Source organism: Marmota flaviventris, chromosome 12 (assembly GCF_047511675.1).
Source record: "Marmota flaviventris isolate mMarFla1 chromosome 12, mMarFla1.hap1, whole genome shotgun sequence".
Taxonomy (NCBI): domain Eukaryota; kingdom Metazoa; phylum Chordata; class Mammalia; order Rodentia; family Sciuridae; genus Marmota; species Marmota flaviventris.
The window spans coordinates 16,235,255-16,253,026 of record NC_092509.1 but is presented as its reverse complement, the minus strand read 5'-3'; the positions used below and the strand labels follow the sequence as shown (position 1 = coordinate 16,253,026).

Genomic DNA, 17,772 nt, shown 5'->3' with positions numbered 1-17,772 from the left:
GGGTCAAGTGCTTCTAAAGACAGACGCCCAAACTCATCTCATGGCTGGACTGATTCCAACCTCTGAATATTTATTTATCTGGAAGACAAGACTGTTTTGCTCAAGATGCCCCAAACTGAAATGACCTTTCAGATTCAACAGAAAGAATCTGGAGCAGATTCCAGGAGAGGCGTCCAGAGGAACTGACCTGAGACACTGGTGACATTCGACTTTACTAATTCATTTTGAGATCATCGGGTTCCCTGGGACCTCTTGCCTCAGGAGCCTTGTCAAAACACTGAAATAAGTATTCTTTGATTTTCTGGCTTCACAACTGATCTTTCCAGACACTTTGGTCATCAGGGGACATCCTCAAATGTTGTGCCCGAGGAGGCTGTAAGCCTCGAGCTAATGTGGACGTTCTACTTCAAATGTGGAGAGAAGCACTTGTCCACTGTTCAAGCACACATCCAAATGAGGAGACGTCATCATGACTGAGAGGAAACCGGGAACACCACACAAAACATTTAGAATTCATTTAAAATGATGATTGGCTGTTTTCTCTCTAGAACAATATTTAAAATGTGAAATGGATGGATTACTATATGACGAGATCCCCAGCTACACATGAGGGACACAGCTTAATATCATTCTCATCTATCTTCAGATAATGGCTTACTAGTTACTTTCTCAAACTGACATTTTCTTTAAATTAAATGGAATGCATGACTTTATTATCTATGCCTTTTGGCTCCATGATAAGGAGCTTGTGGCCTCTGACCTTTAAAATATTATTTCTTCTTTTTTTTTCTAAGAATCAGGAGATTCTTAGAACAACACACCAAGTGAGGTACAATTCTTTGAGCAAACACAGAGGCATTTCCATAATGTTTTCAAAAATGACTCTCAGAACCAAACCCTGGAGAGTTCCTCATTCACTTACCAGTGCTTCTTCCTACAAGTCTGATGGGATCCTACAAGTTTAAAAGGAAAGCCAGCCGCTTCTGGGAAATCAGGAGCCAGCCCTTCCAGGTCCACACTGCCCAGCTCCCTCTCTATGACCCTGGAGGACTTGCTCCCTGAATGGGACCATCTTCTGGCTTCTTCAGCCTCAGAGTGAATCCCTCCAGCAGCACCCAGCCCCAGCCCCAGAGCTTCTGTGCTGGAGCCTGACAAGCTGTACCCAGAGGAGCAAGACTGTGGCTCTCTTGATCCCGCCTAGAGACCATTGCCTGACCAAGGGCTTCTGCTTTCTGCTGCCCTCAGCTGGGGTCTAATCATCATGTTTCAACCTCAGGCACTCTGCAGTTTCTCCTTAACCCTCTGGATCCCTGTCTCCCTGGACAGTGCAAGTATATACTGAAGTATTTTGTTACAAAGAGATGAATTAGACATAAATATGTTTAAAAATTTTCAGCCACTGCGTGTCACACAATTATTTTGAACTTTCAGGAGCACCAGCAAAAACATCTGTATATATCTCTTTCCCCAAAGCACCCAGAAAATCATTTATTGGGAATTTTCATAAAGGGCTAATTTTTAAGACATATACTCCTATGTTTAAGTAATTTCTTTTTTAGAAAGTACTTCTTCATGAAACATGCTCAATTTATGTTCATATAGCCTTTTGTGGTAATTATTTTGCCTAATTGGGATCAATTCAGGAATTGCAGGAATTATGTTCCTCCAAACTTGTTTTCACATTAAACCATGGAAACAAACAGGAATATGAACCATTGGATTCTGGGTGGTATGGCAGGAAAAAAAAGCGTACTGGCTTTGAAGAAAATGAGAACTCTATCCCAGAATTCCGCGTCTCTCTCTGAGAGTGAGGTGACCCTGTGAACATGTTCTAGGACCTTCTGAGCTCAGAAGCATGGGCAGTCAGTCCCCAGGGTCTGGTCCCTTATCACTTTGCATATGCTTCCTGGGCAAGCTTACGATTTCCCAGGCTTTGAACTGACATATGGTAAGATGGAATATTCCAAAATCTTTCCTAATTGGGCAACTCCAGATACCCTTGCCTTGGAGACTCTGCATATTTATATGTGCCTCTCTTTACTCTCTGTGCCCTCACTAGAGTACAAACCCTATAAAGGCTCCGACTTTAGTGCCTAAAAGGGCCTAAAAGGCTGCTTGGCACAGGACAGGCAGAAGTCAATAAACATCTCAGAGTCAGGGCCTCTCTGAAAGAGGAAGAGAATTCTTTGAAGACACAGTGCAACACTGATGAAATAAAGGAAATTCCTCCTTCAGATAGGCTTGCTATATTTGGATCACATTTTTATGTCTTCTAATGTGAAGCATAATCAAACATCTAATTCATAAGCACTGCTATTTTACGATTCTTTTCACTCTTATTAAAAAATCCTAATTAGAGACATTTACATTTTTAGTCCTGTTTTTTACTCTTTTATGCAGATGTTTACATAGCCTGAACTCTAATGTAAATCTTTCTGTGCACAAAAGAAGTTCTCAAAGCAAAGCCAACAACATTAATATTTTATTACTCTGCATTCCTCCTGCAACTTAAATTTGTGACATTTCAGTATAAAATTCTTAATTGGAAAAAAAAAAAACAGAAAAATCTCATTTTGTATTTTCAACAAAATTATTGGTAACATTCGAATAAGTCACATTTTCACTTTAATGGTTTTAAACACTCCCAGGGAAAGAACTGGAGAATTATATATAATTTATGTATATATATATATATATATATATATATATATATATATATATATTTTTTTTTTTTTTTTTTAACAAATACAGTAATATCTTCTCATAAGTATCTTCATATTCTAGTCTTTGAATCCTTGATTAGCTGTCTTGAATGTAATTTAATCAATGGTGAATTTATCATATTACTGCAACCAAAGTGGCATGTTCTTTCATTCTATCAAAACCAAGAGAATAGGTGATATTGCATTGCCAGGTTCACCATCCTAAGAATACAAAGTGGATTAAGGACTTTAGAAATGCCTGCATTATGAAGAGTTGTTCTGCTCTTTGAATATCTTTTTTAATCCCCTAAAGTATTTCACAAAAGCACCTCCATTAATACTTTTTTTACCTCAATATAGTTATATGCTATGTATAAAGTAAGACAGAGAAAACACAAGTCTCTGGGACTATAAAAATTCGAATATTATTGCAATAAGAGTGTCTTAAGAAAGAGGAGTAAACATTTTAAAATATTGAGAAAACACAGTCCAGTGGTTTATAAATGAAGAAAAAAAAAAAAAGAAAAAGCCAAGGAAAAGGTTAAAAGTAACTTTAGGATTTTAGATTGGATATAGGAAAGGAGAATATAATTAGACTTTAGAATAAAAACTAATTCAACGACATATAGTCTCTTCAAAATGTTAGTGGCAAATATTATTTTCAAAAACTTAAAAATGTTTGTATTAAAAGCAAATTTTTAATGCCTATTAAAATCACCACTCTTGGACTCTTCCCTTGCCTAGCCATGGAGCAAGCATTCTGTGTGCTTCATTTCACTGGGTCCTCTCAATAGTCCCTACGCGGGCCCTGTTGTCCTCACAGGCAGAGAGGGAATGCAGAGGATGAGTCCAGAAACAAGGAAACGCAACGAGCACGTTTTAATCTAGGATGTGAACCAGGACCGCTGGAGGCAAAGCTCACTCCGTCACCACGGAACTGCTGACCCACTGTATGAAGGCACTTTAGACCACAAATGCATGGACTCTCGATATCACCTGTCTCAGAGGAAGATGGACACGAGCATGAAGCAGGCACAGGCTGTTTACTCCACGTGAATCACCTTAGCATTAGACTATAAACATCGTATCAATGATGCTTTGAAGAAAGTTAAAGAATTGAGTCATTACATCTTTGTTGAAAACCGGCTTGGTAAAATAGTTTCGGGAAAAGAAAAACAAAGCAATGTTTTTACGTTAGTGGGATATGTAGATACAGATATCTATTACCTGGCTGGATAAGAGCAGAAGCCATGTGACAGTTTACTAGTATTCCTGCTTCTGTATCAGACCAGTTTAAAAGGAGCTATAGAAATTCATCTCTTAGTGTTTGTTCACGTGATCTAGCAAAATTGTTAGAGATAAGAGGCCTCAATCAGGATTCTTTAGATTAGAATATATCCTCAAAATGGCAGAAACAAGAAAAAAAGGCCTTAAAGAAAAAAAAAAAAAAATATTGGGCAAGGAGAAATGAGAAGCAGGTAGCCGTTCCTTAGTAAAATCAAGATGAGCTGCTAACAAAAATATTAGTTTTTGTGGCCTTTGGCTCTGTCCAAGTCCTTTAAAAGTGATGCCCAGCTCTTTGCTTCAGCAGAGCCTCCCAGATGTGTCTATAACCTGACGAATCTCCATTTTTATTGCTCATTGCTTTGTGTGTCTAATTTCATTGGTTAAGTCTGTTCCCAGCTGTGGTGTAATTTAATTTGCTTGTGTTTAAAATAAAAATGCATCTGAATTATCCATTTATTCACTCCACAAGTATTTATAGAAGTCTAACATGGTCCAAGCATGGAGGAGGCTGGAAGAGTCCATTTCTTCTAAAATAATCACTCTTAAGAGTTACTATAAAGTGCCCCAAAATGATAGGAATAAGGAAAAAAAAGTTGATATGATAGTAAGTATCTACTGACAAATGCATATTTTTTGAGTCATTTGGTGTGTCAACATAAAGTAATACAAATCTTCACCACCAACTCAACATTTTCCAGTGTCCATATTGTGCCTACACTGTAATAAAAAGAGAATACACTTCCATTTTACATTAGATTATTTTAATGAATCCTAACCAATGGTGCTTCAGTTTCAGCCAACCTCCCTGATTAAAGGGAATTAATGGCAAATGAAAAAAGTAATAGAACATGCAAGGTGAAGTAGGTTCAACCCAAGGTCCATTTCAGACGCCATTAATTCCCCTCCTGCTGACAGTTCCATGTGGTGGCTCTATGATGGATTTTACAGAGATTTTAATCTTCCTTTATTTGGAACCTAGACACTCAGGGACACAAGGCATTTGGGAAAAAAAATGGCTTTACATTATTTGAAAAGCTTTGCCTGTGCTAATATGTAACTCTAGATTGTAAGGGGCATCCATTACCAACTGAGTCCTTTCAGAGAAATTTCCAAAACTGCATGAAAAGAATCTGTGACCTCATTACAGCTCTGTTCACCATGGAAAGGAGCTGTACACAGGCCAGTCTGTCTTGGTCCCCAAAGGGAACAGAAAGACATTGCATGAATAAGCAGTGCTCCATAATATGTCTCCAGGGATGTTCAGTATGTTTGTGTGTCTCTGTATTTTAGTCTCCATTTCTATCCCAAAATAAATATTTAAGAGAAAACTTAAAAGGACAACTATTTTCTTAAACTCAGGATAGCTCTGCACAGGCCTATCCTTTGGTCAAGTTAGGTCCCCAAATGCACTTCCGCTTCACTAATGAAAACAGCTCAGGGTAAAGAAGCAGCTGGGCTTCAGCCTTAATTCAATACCAGCTCGCTGTCTACCTGCCTTGGTTGGTCTCAATTACCTGAACATCACATGAACAATTTCACTATTGTTTCAACACAGGGCCTTGAACTTTTTTTTTAAGTGTAAACTGTAAAACAGTGATAGTTTTAAAGTGAAGGCAAAAGTTGTCACCAGTATGAAGTCAAAGTTGTCACTGTCCTGCTCCAGCATGCTGTCGTGGACCCAGATTTCCATGCAGCTTTGGTAGGGTTTGAATTTCTTGATTCCTTTCTAAACCCTGATGGCAATAACATCACTATGCCTCCCAGGGTGACTTCTCTGAAGAAAACTTTCTTTTGACACCCCTGTCACCTCTCTTCCGATGGGAAATGCACTGGATACCATGCTAGGGGTTGAAGACTAAGTGTAGTGGCTGAAATAATACTTTAGGTAGTCCCTAGAGAAAAGTCTGTTCCTGCTGTAGTTCAGGTGGATGTTAGGAGTTATGTTATCCCTTGGTGAAAAGGACAGTTGTCCACGTGTCTGAGAAGCAGGAGACACCTTTGGTTCTGTGACTCTGCCTGAAAATTCACCAAGATCAACTTATTTTGCTAAGTGAATCATTCAAGTACAAAGGAAGGACATTTAGTGAAATTTGGAGGCTGTGACATGAAGTTAGTCTTGCAATAGTGTCACCACCAAATTATAATATCTCTTTGCTCCTGATGGTCAAGTGAGATGGGGACACAGATTGGGTGGCAATTTATCCAACAGTCAGATTGGGCAACAGGCCAGAGAAGGGAGCGGAGTGATCAGCCTTGGTCTCTTCACTTGCTGCTTTTAGACCCTTTCCTCTATTTCCTCCTAAAACTTAATGCCCCCATGACTGTGGCCTTGGGCAAAGCCTGAACTCTGGTTCTTTGTTCAATGTATAAGTGATCCTTATCCATTATTATTATTACTATTATTAGGCAAGAATTAACTGATACTTTCCTATAAATATGATTACTCTGGCTGCTGGGCCTAGGATGGATTGAGCAGGGACGAGGTGAAATGGGAAGGAGAACTAGGGACTTTCATGGAAGACGGTCCAAGAAGGAAGTGGTGAGTGTGGCTTGGACAAGGGTGATGACTGCCAACACAGAGAGCCGTGAAGAAATGGGAGACAGGCTGCATGTCACAATCGTCTGAGGAACTCTTCAAAATTCTGCAGCCCCAGCCTCAGTGTTGGAGGCGTTGATTTAATATTCTGATGGGAATTCCAAGCACAAGTATCTTTTCAAGGTGAAAGATGAGCCCTCAGGATCAGGGTGGGCTGTGGAGAATCAGATGGGCTGAACATGGGGAGAGGATGGAGAGGAAAGCGTCTGTAGGACCAATAGACTCCTGTCTCGAGCAGCAGTTCAGTTGTACAGTGACTGACAGAGGAAGAGATGGCTGGGAACTCAGATCTCCTGTGAGTGTCCTTGTGTTATGTTTCGGCATTTTTTTTAACATCACATATATCAATTATGTGTAGCCCAAAATAAGTACAAAATAAACAAATTAAGATATATCTAACAAGTAGGCAACTAGTTGAAACATCTACCTTAAGTCATGGTGGTAAAACTCTATTTTGGATGGAATGTGGAACTCTTTGAAATTCCTTTGAAACATGGCCATTAATTACTTGATACCTCACTAAGAAAAAAGGTGATCAGGCACATTTGGGGCATAGCAATTTGGGGTTGGTTTATTTCCTATCCTTCCACCCTTCTTCCCTCCCTTCCTTCATTTTTTCCTTCTTTCCTTCTCCTTTCTTCTCCCTTCTTTCATTTTGGTTTTTGTTTTTCAGAATTAAATAATAATAATCTTTCTAAGAATGTACAAAAATTTTCCCAAGGTCATAGTTAAGTGGTGGTGGTCTTAATTCTCAAGCCTGCATTACTTCCCAAACTCAGTTTTTAGCAGACTGGTATTTTTTCTTGTTGTTTGTTTATTTTTTCCAAAATTAGCATGAGCAGGGAAGTCATTATAGAGTTTTCCTTTTGAAAAATACAGCTTATAGAGATGTGGCATTTTTCTAAATTTATATTAGCATTCAACAATGCTGTATTTCTGATAATATTTTAGCAAGTTGAATACAAGCAAGCAATGACTTTTGTAATAAAGTATCTCCATACCCCCCACATTATGTAATAGATATAGTGAGATATGTGTGTATGTATGTGTATCTCATAGAGGCAATCCAAGAAATCTGAATGCAATTGGTTCAGGAGCTACAAGGTTTATAGATGTGTGTGTGTGTGTGTACCTACATACACCCACCTACACATACATATTTGAGAATCAATTTCAGAATCTTTCAAGAGGATTCACTGAACAATAATATTGCATTCTTTTGTTTTTATGTCATATTTATGTCATGATATACCAAGGGGGAAATTATCACAAAGTCTTAGAGATCAAGGAATCATTCATTAATTCAAGTGCATAGTCATTTAGACTCCGAGGTGTTACTCAGTTTTCTCTAACTTGAACTAGGTTTTTGTTTGTTGAACAGAGAGAAGCTGGTATCTATCTGTCAGGATTTTAAACTACAGATTCTGTGCTTACAAACATACCAGGGTGACAGTCCCATTTCACATATTTGATCTCCAGAGTGCTGATAAATGTTATTGTTTTCAGAACCCCACAAGTATACAAGCATAGGTTGTTTTTTTTTTTGTTTGTTTGTTTGTTTTGATGCTGGGGGTTGAGCCCAGGCCCTTGTGCATGCAAGGCAAGCACTCTACCAACTGAGCCACATCCCCAGCCCACCACACAAGTATAGAATTGTCCTTTCTTGGAACTGATGTTCTTTGGTTTGAGTTCTCATGTAACCAAGAACATGAAGGGGTGTTCGGGAATCATTATGTCAACACACGAACTTCTAGGTAGGAAAGACAGGGATCATCTCTGACACATGGCCTCTGCACAAGACATTCCACCCTTGGTAGTCAATGGGAACAGATGCACACCCTGCACTCAGAGCCTGCGTGCTCACAGAACGGGCGAGTGGGCCAGCGGGCGCAGAAGGTTTACATACCTACTTCAGGTGGGATCATCAAACAATCCAGTGTGTCAAGGGCTGTTGGTTGGACTTTCCTTGGAGAGAGAAACCAGGTGCCATGCCACCATAAAAGCTGAAAATCAACAAGGAAGGAGTAAATAGGTCTGAACCAGATAATAGGGCAAGGAGGACACTCAGATCACGAAGCTGGAGATGGAATTTTAGTTAAAATGGTAGATTTCCTAAGTGAGGCTGCATCCCAGCAATTCCCAAATGTATTTCATCAAGAAAGTCTTTCTTGATGCATGTCACTGTCCTGCTGCCTGAGAGCTCCGCAGCCATTAATAGGGAAACAACGAGCTCATGAATCCTGTCTGTTGACACAGACGCATCTCTGTGGTCTTCACACAGGGCCACTTGGGCTTAGTTTCAAACTTGCAATAACTGCAAGCATTTCATAAGCTTTCCACCCTAACCAATCCACACAATGCTCATATATTCACATCACATGTATAAAGAAGTTAAGATTTGAATCTCTCTCTTCCAAAACTCATGTTGAAATGTCATTGCTATTGTAATTGTATTGGGAAGTGGGTCCTCTATTGGGTGATCAGGCAATGATGTCATGAGGGCTTTTCACAATGCTGTAATAAAAGGGCGAGTTTGTGCCCCTCCTCCCACTTGCCCCCTCACCCTTAAGCCTTCCTCCATGTGACCTCACCAGGGTCTTCTGCCATGTGATGAAGTAGCAGAAGGTCCTCAGCAGGTGCTGGAGGCCAGTCTTGGACTTCCCAGCCTCCAGAACTGTTAGCTGATAAATTTCTGCCCAGTATAAGTTGTTCTGTCGGCAGCATTTTTGTTATAGCAGCACAAAACAGACTAAGACAAAGCTAAGTGTGAGGTGAGTTTCTCTCCTAAGTTTTATAGCAAATAACTTAAGAACCACTTGCCTTAATAATTTAGTTTATTTCAAGGCAACAAATATTTGAGTTATCATTCATTCAATGGCCACTGAGCATAAAATGCAAAGGGCTTGGTCTGTCCTTAAAAAGACCTGTGTAGTCAAGCAGGACATAAGTGATGCCAGGTCAGGGGTGGAGCACTAAGCAATGGCCTCTCCAAGGTACAGAGGGGAAGGCACCGATGCCACAGAGCAGAGAGTCTTGAAGCTGAGTCCTGAGTCTTCACTGCTCAGAGGGCAAAGGAGGCTGGTGCTCATTTGTACATGTGAAAATGGGGACTGTGTGGCCCAGCCACAGGAGTATGGCAGACAAGAAGGAGCCTTGTCCATGACACAGGAAGAGGCTTGCGTAGGAAAAACAAAAAAAAACCTAAAGGCGCCCACAGGCTTCCCCAGAGGAGGAGAAGAGCAACTGCTGAAGCCGGAAAGGTCCAGCGAGACTCTCCTCCTTCCTCCACCCTCACTCCGTTATTTCCTTTTAAACTCCTGACACATAACTGCCCAGAAAATTCCTTCTCCATTCAATTTCTCATCATGAAGGTGAGAGACTAGAAAATCTTTAGGGGGCCCCGAAATTTCTCTGCCTCATGAAAGAAGATTGAAGTTTAGATTTTCCATACTTTTCCAATCGAGAAACGACATGACTGTCAGAGGCTTTCTGTTGCCTTATAACATATTAAGTTTTATTTTGGCGTTAAAGAAGAGTGATGGCTTAAAGAGGAAGTTCCTGCTAACAAATCCCTTTGAGATGGAAACCAATTTCCAGGTGACAACAAGCAATAAAGCCTAGAAAACAGACCCCCACCTAAGACCAAGTCCAAATGGCAGCACATCCGCCGTGTACCTTCCAGCAATTATCTGGTCCTACAGTTGCTTCCCAAACTATATTTGTTACCACAGAAAGCAAGCTTATTGTTCTTGGGCAGGATTCAATAGATAGAAGACTAAGCTAATGTATTATCTGAAACCAAAGAAGTCGACTAACAAACCAAAATGTTTCAAGAAACAACTTTCTGGGGAAATCTTTTGATAAGGCATTTAAAAAAGAAATTGAACTAGGCACAGCACTCTCATGTGAGTAGTTTCTGGAAAATGTTTGTTTCAAAAGTCCCTCCCATTTGGTGAACACCTGAGTACATTCTTGGGGTCAACAGATCTGACCTCAGTGACTTGCAGTCTAATTCTGCACTTCCTACCCAGAGACCAGGTCTCTAGAGAGGTTGAGGATTGGTCCTTCTGAATGTCAATTCTGCAATGAGGAGGCGGGGTCTAGAAGTCTTTGCAGGAAAAGAAGCTGAATGGATGACTCATGTGAGAAGTCTGGAGTGGAAGGGTTCATAGGTGCAACTAAAGGGGCAAAAGCAGAGGGCAGGAGAGTTAGGACTTCCTGTGTGCCCACTAACACCGGGCTGGGCTCCCAAGTTACCAAGTTCAGCACAGGGTAACACAGCTTCCTGTCTTGGTCCATTCTTTTTACTAGCAACCCCTCCATTCTCTGAAATAAAATTCAAGTGGGGCAGTTTTGTGGCACCATTCAGATTGCCTTGTCTCCTGTCCTTTATCGCCACTCTTATTTGGCAGAATTCCCCAAACTCAGGAGGATCATGTTTTCCCCTTTTCTTTCTTGGTGTGCTTTCTGTTACCAAGAGAGGCAGCCCAGATGTGATAAACTGAAGAGTTCCCTTCCTTACAATCTGACTTGAGCCTTCCAGGTTTGGCTCTCTGTAAACAAACAAACAAACAAAAACCTAGAAAATTTTTCTCAAAAACTAACATGGAATCACCATTACTCAGCTATACCACTCCTCAGCATTTATCCTGAAGAATGAAAGTGTGCATACAACAGTGATCCATGCACACTCGTGTTTACAGTGGTACAATTTCCAATAGCCCACTGTGGAACCAGCCTACCTGTCTGTCAATGGGTGAATGGACAAAGAACATGTATTATAGATTCACAATGGAGTTTTATTTCGCCATAAAGAAAAATGAAATTATGTTATTTGTGGTAAACAGATGAAACTTGAGGGATTATGTTAAGTGAAAAAAGCCAAATTCAGAAAGTCAAAGATCATATGCTTTTCTCATACATGGAAGTGCGAAAGGAAAAGCAAGGGTGGGTGGGTAGTGGGAATCTCTTGAAAAATCTAATGGAGATGAGAACAGGAAAGCAAAGGGACCAGGAGGAGGGAAGAGGGGAGGGAAAGGGGAGGTACTGGGGAGCAAAACGGACCAAATCATCTTGTCATTTGTGTGCATGTGCAAATATGAAACAAGCCTCTCTCTCGTGTATAATTATGAAGCACCAATGAAAATAAGTTAAAAATTGACTTGGATTTCCAGTGACAGTCATGACAGTGTAACAGGATGGAATGTAACCTGCATCCCATCCTTAAAAAAAAACAAAAAAACAAAAAACCACCTAGAAAACTGTACGAAATCTGTGAAATCACTGTTTGAGGCCCTGAACAGCACGCCCTGCAGGGCTGTGCTGAAGAAGAGATGGGGAACCAGTATCTGGGCTTTGTGTTTCCAAGGAGTGTCTGCACAGTGGGCAGAGAAAGAGCTCAGGCCGTGTCTGACAGCCTCACTGTGATGCAGAAATGGTGGCTGGAGTTTGAGGAGTCCAGAAAAAACACGAGAAAGATGTTTAACCCTCCTCCCCCCAAAAGGTCTTAGGAAATGAAGACTAAAACTGCATAGGAATGGCTAAAGTCAAAACAAACGCACGGGTGTGGGCAGGGAGTGAACTGTGAGGTCCACACATCAGATGGGCTGTAAAACGGACCAACTGCTTCAGAAAAAGTGAAGGAGCAGAGCACACCTGTGCATATGTATAGGTCCCAATTTAAATAATTTGAGGATATTTAATCTAGTGTTTTCTATTAAACAAAAATGAATTTTTATGCTCTTAGCAACATATCCAGCAAATAATTTTTTTTAAGATAAAGTCTGACTTGCAGTAATAAATTCCTTCTTGGAAAAAATGAAATAACATGTGGAGAAACACAGAGCAAGCCCACTCAACAAGTTGTCCGCAAAAGACAGAACAAAGAAACCAATTCAAGATCATGAAGACAAAGGAAGGGAGAGCACAGGACATTTAAAAGGGAAAGATAACTGGGCCTAATTATTTTTGTCCTACTTTTCCCTTTAAAGGACTTGGAATTCTTGCCTTCCTTCTGGGAAAGTTGGCTCCAAGCTCACAGTCAGATGAGTCGGGTTTGTGTCCCGAAGAGCTGAGGCTGCTCCTGACCAGACACCAAGTGTCAACAGGCTCCTTGCTGAGGAGGCCACATGGAGTTTTGAGTGAGACTGAAGCTCAGGATGAAGCAGTCAGAATAGCAATTAATTTAAAGATGTAGAAGGTTGTGTTCGACATGCAGTAGGGCTGCCCTTTAGAGAAATTAATGTCCTTTCCAGTTTCCTACTGCTGTTTAAAATGGAGAATGGCATTTCCCCCTGATCCTATTATCTGTACAACTGTCCATTCTTTGAATAAAACCCCAAACTGTCTTTCTGATGAGCAAGAATGGCCCCAAACCCTGTCCTAATCACCAACACGAACATAAACTTCTGCAAATGCAGGCTGATGAGGTGAATTAGAATGCTGCTCTCCAAAACCCAGCACATTCTGGAAAGGCTGGGAGTTCATTTCAACAGTTAAGAATCAGAATGGTTGAGGGTCCCAGCAATGCAAAATTCTACTACTGCAGAACTCTGTTTCTTTTAGACACATTCCTTTGAATTTCAACTCGTATCTTATGAAATGTCTCACCTTTAGAATAAAACCTTAAAGAGGTACAGGAAAAAGGGTCTGGCTGTAGAACATGGATCAGAAAGATTGTTGGAATAGCGACATGTCACATTTGTTTATTTTCCAAGGTGTTCTATGTTTAATCCCTGCAAAGCATCTTGGAATAAAGGCTTCATTCATTAATATCTTTGTGGGATGTGGAAGTGTGAATTATCCCTGTTTTAAGAAGTACATGTTATCTTTTGGGGAAAATGCAACCATATCATAAGTGCGATGATAGAGTTTTGCATAAATGCACATATAGATATGTTATGGATGTATCTGTCTGTCTATCCACCTACCTGGCTAATCCATAAAGTGTGACCTTGGCAGCCAGTGCTGTGGGGCTGTGGGAAAGGTCCAGACTCATCAAGGATAGACGGGGGAGGGAAATGCTTTGTGGAAGTTCAGCTGGAACGTGATTTGGGAGTGCAATTCAAATCAGAAGAGGAAGAAAGTGCTTCCGGGATGAAGGATAATGAGAACCAGGCCTGAGCACCAAGAATAAGGACGGTGTGCTGTGACAAGGGAGAGGAAAGCAGGACTGAGTTGGAGGACACAGTCGTGAAGCCAGACTGGGGAGAGCCTTGAACGCCAGTCTTCAGGAATTTGTACTTTATCCCAGGACAAGGCGGAGCTGTTGAGAAGCTCAGAGTAGAAGCCTCAAAGATGACTTTCAGATAAAATGTACCTGGAAATAATGCTCTAAGATGGAAAGGGCAAGAGGCTCAAGAGGGGAGGCCAAATCAAATATGGAAAGTGCATTTGCCCTGAAATGAAGGAAGAGCATTTCTAAGCAGTAATAAAACCAAATGAAATTGGATTTCTACACAAACCCCCAGTTTTCAAAGTAATGCCACACAAAGCACTGACTGCAGATAGCATGAGGCTGCAGAAGACACAAAGGGCCTGTGGTAGAGTTCCAAAGGGACAATACACAGAGACAGAGAGTTCTGCTCTCATCAGTCCTGGGAATAGAGAGCAGAGGACAGGAAAGGAAGGTCATTGGTGTTGGATCTAGCAGAGCCGAGCATGGTTTTGGCAGAAGGGTTTTGGAGACAAAACCTTTTGCAGGCTTTGGAATCACAGAGAAATGCGTGGAAGTCAGAGCAGAGCAGATCCAGGCAGCTGGACTGCTAAGACTGAACGGGAGGTGGAACACGCAGAGCAACACCACTTGAAGGAAATTACATCTCCACTTTGTGCTTCTGTTTCCTCCTGAAGTTCTAATGTTACACTTCAGTCCCAGTTGAAGACCTGTCAAAAAGGTGAGTGACACTCAGCCCATAACCCAGAGTGTTGAGGTAGAGGGATCACGGGAAGCTATTACACTGGGAATCAGGAAAGAAGAAGAGGGGGTCAAGGACACTCAGGAGATAGCACACAGCAAGAGATCAGGTAGGGGTGGGAGGTAAGGGACAGGTGCCAAAGAGCATCATGAAGAGAACACTTCCCCAGATTCCTCAAATGACTGGATGCAGAACAACGAGAGACGACTCATATACTTTATAAGGCCACAGGACTAGGAGAATAGTAATTCCTTGGAGATTAAAAGGGAAAGAAATGTGTCTGTGCATCGGGCATATGCCTGTGAATTTTGGGGAAGATAGTAAATGGATTTGTGTTAGAGATACTGGGCTGATGTGGGAGTGGCTCGCTCACTCAGAGAGACCAGCAGTTAGTGACACACAGAAATTGAGCCTTGGAGAGATTATTTAAAGATCAAAATATAAAGATGGCCTACCTGCATAACGGCTAAGAGAGTGACAGGAGAGGAGATGCAGAGTAGAAAGAAATGTGAGCATCTACAGGAGAGGCAGGATACTTGGTGTCAGGGATAACCATGCTGGAAGACAGGCAAGCAAAAGAAAAATCCAGAGGCAAACCCAGGAAAGAGGAGGAGGAAGGGGGAGATGCAGGCTTTTGAGATGTCACGGACGGCAATGCCACGAAAAGAACAATCAACTCAAATTCGAAGAGGTTTTCGAGTAGAAAAGTCAGGAAGAGTGACTTAGGGTAAAAGGAAGGGTTCACTGATAAACACCAAGGCTGATGTTTCAAGACGATTAACAGGTAGAAGCAAGACAGATGGTGAGGGGCGAGGGTGGGCGGAGTTGCGGCAGACACGCTGGGAAGCTGAGCAGAGAGGGAAATCAGCAAGGTCTGTGAGGCCTCAATGCTAGGTGCACTGTGCAATCTCGATTTTTTTTTTTTTTGATGAGTAAAAGAAGAGGAGATGAGGTAAAAAAACAGTTTTTCATGTTTAAGAAAAAATTTCAATATTTAATGTTTGAAATGCCAGGGTGAGAAGTCAGGAAGTATGTTAAAAAAAAAAAAAAAAAAAAAAAAAAAACAGAGAGAGAGAGAGAGAGAATAGAGTTCAGGTAGAAAGTGGACATCTCAGCAGAAGGTCCATTTCTTTTCCAGATGCAGAAGGTTTGCTGAGAAGGGGCAGGTGGAGACAGATCTGTGGCAGGGACCGGATGTGCAGGCCGGCAAGTTCTGGGCTGCCCAGAACAGCAGGTGACAGGACATCCAAGAGTGGTTTGAAAGTCAAGTACAGAATTCAGGGCAGAAAGGGAGAGGGAACTCTTGGCAAGGTCATTGTGAAATGTCCACTGCAACAGGGCCGAGCAGCCAGGGCACCCCACACTTACAATAGGCCTCACCTTCAAGGCAATTTCTTCACTCATGACCCGCCAAGCTCGAGCTTGAGAATAAGAACCTCTTGGGACGGTGACAAGAAGGCCCAGGTAGGAGAGGAAGGAGAGAGGCAGAAGCCTCAGATGGGATGGACCGAGGGGGCTGGTCAGGTGGCTGCAGTCCCCAAACGGGGAATCCCAGAGCCTTCTCCAACAAGGGACTATGAGGAAGGAAAGGGGCCTGGCACTCAGGAGGAGGTGGGAGAAATAAACTTTCCAAACCAAACAGGCCCTTCTTCCAAAAGGAACAAAAGAGATGGTTTCTTCTATCTTACAGAACAAAACAAATGAAAATTGGAAAGGAAGTATTTTGGATTATTAGTTCATTTTTTTTCTTTGGCATTGTATTTTGGAAAATTGTTTTGATATTTAAATCTCACCAACTAAGATTTTGTCCGACTGGTTCCCTAACCAAGAAAAATCATTAGAATTTCCCAGAGATTTTTTTTATAGGGATAGACTTCTGAGCACCATCTGTAGAGACTACCCTTGAGAAGGTCATGCCCAGGAGTCTGTATTTTTAAGTCTACTGACAGTTGGGTGCTATAATTAACAAGGTGCAAAACAAATACATTTAGATTCACTTTGTACAAAATTTAAGAGTACTCTGGCATTGCTCAATTCCAGCTTATTGTTTCACTTAAAAATCTAGTATGCAAGGGTTTAGTTTCATTCTGCCTTCAAAATACAAATATATCTGAATATAATTGGGCAACACACTGGAAATTAATTTCTATTGGGTAGCCTTGCTTTTTCTTCATCGATTCGTTCTTTGATTCATTCCGCCGACCGTATGGCACTGGTACTTGGTGAGGTCCCCTTCCAGGTTTGCTGCAGCAGCATCTACCTTTCACTCTTCCAGGGACATGCAGCAAGGGGAAGAACTGAGTGTGTTGAAAGAGAATTCTGAGGATTCAGGGGCTTAGCAAACTGTTGACAGATATCAGTGGGTTCACGTTTTAGTTACAGGAACAGAGACAAACTCTTAAGTGGCCGAAATAGAGTCAAATCTGCCAAGGTGACCTACAAAGAAGAGTGGGGGGTGGGGGTTGAGGAAAAACAGGGGGGCAAAACGTGGGAAGCAGGAGAGCAGACAGGAGGCCAACATGCACCTCCCAGGCTGAGTCTAGAGGGGCCCTGGCACCAGGACAGACTGGCCAGCCAGTTAAGACCTCTGTTTCCCCAGCACATGAATGCACGTGAGAGATTTAAAAATAAGGAAAAAAAGAACAAATTGACCAACCACAAAAACAAAATCACCAGATCACTCCTGCCTTTATAAATGACACAGAACAAACAACTATGAACTTGAGTGAATCAAAAGCTAGACTTGTATTGATTGAGTTCCTATCTTGGGCAAGGCTGGGGACAATAGTGGGAACCAAGTAAACATGGTTCCCACATTCATGGGTTTCTTCGAGAATTTCCTACACACGGGATCTGATATTGTTTTGAGGCCATAATTCAGTTGCGCTATGCTAGAAAGAACAATCAAGGTACTCCCAATGTTATCTAAACTGGAATAGAGTGTGCTACCACACCCAATTGGGAACCCTGAACACTGTCCTGACCAAAAGCATTCTGTCATCTACATCTTCGTGACTAATTTCACTGTTTCCCATTGTGGAGGGCCTTCATGAAGTGTACTACAACTATACTACACAAACTTTTTAGAAAATAAGCACACTGTACCAGTCCCCTGTTCTACCCACTGAAGGGGGATGGAAGACGGTTTCTACTTGTGCTGGGTACGTTTACAACCCTTGCTAGAATTCTAGATAGCTTTTTAATCAGTAGGCAAATAAGTATTATGGCTCTCAAACTCACTTCTCCCCAGTAAGATATATGTGTACATATA

The 17,772-nt window shown here is 41.5% G+C and overlaps 1 protein-coding gene across 2 annotated transcripts in view; it reads right to left on the bottom strand.

Moving 5' to 3' along the window:
• Chrm3 (cholinergic receptor muscarinic 3) overlaps nucleotides 1-17,772 on the bottom strand; it is a 426,898-nt gene that overhangs the window by 188,361 nt on the left and 220,765 nt on the right. For both annotated transcript variants that reach the window (XM_027948040.2, XM_071619697.1), the window contains exon 4: nucleotides 8,492-8,588. The gene's annotated coding sequence lies outside the window, so the exon portion shown is untranslated. The remainder of the gene's footprint in view (nucleotides 1-8,491; nucleotides 8,589-17,772) is intronic.